The following is a 2,756-nucleotide window of genomic DNA, read 5'->3' on the forward strand; positions in this document are numbered from 1 at the left end:
AAAAAAAAATTAATTTTTGAAAAGTCGGGTATCAAGTTCACATAGCTCACGGCAGAGATCCCCGGGGAGCCTAGTGATTGCTCAGCACATATCCAGTTTTTTCGCGACCAAGACCGCACGGGGAATCCCAAGTGAAAAAACCGTTAACGACTCTGAAAAAGACAAAATTTTGATATTAGACTCCAACAGACAAACAACTGATACAACTGATCTCACTCCATTACCTGTAATTTTTAATAGTAAAGATTACCTTTTTATGCGTAGAAATAACCTTGTCCATTTTTTACCACTTGATTGCAATAACATTTCACAGACTGGACAGGATTTGTTTGCACGAAGAGGGTTTTCCATTGATCAACTCAAACAGTATTCTTTGAATGTTGGTGATGCCATGACCTTCCCTGCTGATAAAATTCGTATTTACCATTTGTTCTTTAAAGCTGTTTCTCAGGATAAACCAAACCCTGTTCACATTGTTTCCTCCATTAAATCCTTGAAGCACCTATTAGATTCCTCAAATTTGAAAACCTTTAGCATATCAAAGAATGACAATAATCTTGAACCCATCGAATGGAATTTTATTATGGATACGATAAATCAAGTTTTTAATGACTTTAAATACATAATTACAGTTTGCACTGGTGAAATTGAAACTCCGTCTCATTCAAGAAGATTTGAAATTATTGAGGAGTTTCACGAGTCTGTAATAGGAGGTCATAAAAGCATAACTAAACTTTATAGCAGCATCCGAGAACATTTTTATTGCCCTGGTATAGGAAATTAAAGAATTTGTACGTATCTGCTTAATATGCCAAAGGAATAAAATTCGTTCTGGAAAGACTAGACAACCCATGCGAATTACTGACACTCCCAAGGTCGCGTTCGAAAAAGTGCAGATGGACATTGTGGGTCCATAACCTTTAACTTCAAGAGGCAATCGTTACTTACTGATGCTTCAGGATAATTTAACTAAGTATTCTGATGCTATTCCCTTACCTAATATCGATTCAGTGTCTGTCGCTGCCGCTTTGTCCGAACGGTTTATCAGTAGATTCGGTTGTCCTAGGGCTACTCATACAGATCAGGGAAGTAATTTCATTAGTGGAATTATGAAAAACTTCTGTAAGATTTTTAAAATTCAAAGAATTACCTCTACTGAATTTCACCCTCAGTCATTAGGATCTTTGGAAAGAGCTTATCGCGTATTCATAGACTATCTTAAACATTACTGTACAAAATCAGATTGGGACGATTGGATGAGATTTGGTATATTTTCATACAATACCTCTGTACATGAGTCCACAGGTTTTACTCCACATGAATTGGTTTTTGGTGTAAAGGCCGTAATTCCTTCCGAGTTTGCGAAGCAGGAAGTTCCGCGAACCTGTATCCAGTATTTAGATCAGCTTCTCACAAGGGTCACTACTACTCAGGCAATGGCAGCAAAAAACCTTGAAAGAGCTAAAGAAAAAAGTAAAATACATTATGACAAAAATGTAAACTCTCACAAATTTAATTTAAATAATGATGTATACCTGCTAAGGGAACCTAAAACATCGAAATTTAATTCATATTGGACTGGCCCTTATAAAATAATTCGAAAATTAAACGATTTAAATGTTGAAATTGCTTTATCACCAAATAAATTCAAAATTGTTCATATTTATAAACTTAAGTTAGCGTGTATAAGACTTGATAGTACTACTGATAATGTTGAATAATGTACAATAATGCGTTACCAATGTAAGCCTCCCCATAAGATGTATGTTAAAGTAGACATGCGTGCTAGGGGTTTTGGTTATCCATGCCTTGTTTCGCCTCTAACTGCCGTAGGATCAAGGGTGGATCAAGTAGCTCTTGTGATCATGGTAGAAGTAGGAGATTTCGGGCTGTGCCTGATAACGCCTAACGGAGTTTTGAAATTTTTGTTCACTCTAATTTAGATTGTTAAGGGTGCGCAGGAGGTAAACTAGCGCCACTACCGGAGAGGAGGTGAACTACTATATCGTAAGCTGGTGCCACCAACGGACAGTAGGAGAACTACTAGATAGCTGGCAAAAAATTTGTATGACAATATGGCTGCTTCGCTTTCGCACTGTCCACTGCAGCGCTGCTGTCGTCTCTGTGGAGCCGCGTGCCCGCGGTCATACATTTTTCTTTTGCACCAAGAGCTCGCCCCTCAGAAGGAGAGGAATACCAACTAAAACCACACGAAAATAAATATTTTGGAATACAATCTTACAATTTAGAAATGTTACATGCATAAGTTTATTAAAAGCATGCAACAAGGGCTCGCCCCTCAAAAGGGAAGGAATAGTCACTAAAAACACACGAAAATAAATATTTTGGAATACAATCTTACATTTTAGAAATGTTACTTGCATAAGTTTATTAAAAGCATGCAACAAGGGCTCGCTCCTCACAAGGAGAGGAATACCCACTAAAATCACACCAAAATAAATATTTTGGAAAACAATCTTACATTTTAGAAATGTTACATGCATAAGTTTATTAAAAGCATGCAACATAGCTACTGTTTATTCAATACAATTCTGTTCTTGTCCGCTTCTAGCGCATCAATGATATACTGCGGTTCCCGAATTGGCATGCTTCTGTCAGTTCTACTATCTAATATTTCGGGAAGCAACAGTTCTCGTAGAATCGCTTTAGCAATGGTAACATTTTATGTTTCCAAAATTTATCATTGCGCTTAACAATCACGTATTTTATGTCAACAAGCGTCCACTTGCAAAAAT

The 2,756-nt window shown here is 37.0% G+C and overlaps 1 long non-coding RNA gene across 8 annotated transcripts; it reads right to left on the minus strand.

The window, feature by feature from the left end:
* Positions 1–6: 6 nt before the first annotated feature.
* Positions 7–2,005, minus strand: LOC128882290 (uncharacterized). 8 transcript variants are annotated; one of them, XR_008458343.1, is made up of 6 exons: positions 1,740–2,005; positions 1,286–1,461; positions 1,151–1,217; positions 997–1,068; positions 251–924; positions 7–152 (listed from the first exon to the last, which is right to left on the minus strand). It is a non-coding gene; the product is annotated as an uncharacterized LOC128882290 (long non-coding RNA). The 8 variants fall into 8 exon arrangements; XR_008458341.1 differs by having other exon boundaries at positions 1,151–1,228; XR_008458338.1 differs by lacking the exon at positions 1,151–1,217 and having other exon boundaries at positions 997–1,120.
* Between the last annotated feature and the right edge of the window lie 751 nt (positions 2,006–2,756).

Source organism: Hylaeus volcanicus, unplaced genomic scaffold, assembly GCF_026283585.1.
Source record: "Hylaeus volcanicus isolate JK05 unplaced genomic scaffold, UHH_iyHylVolc1.0_haploid 9478, whole genome shotgun sequence".
Classification (NCBI taxonomy): domain Eukaryota; kingdom Metazoa; phylum Arthropoda; class Insecta; order Hymenoptera; family Colletidae; genus Hylaeus; species Hylaeus volcanicus.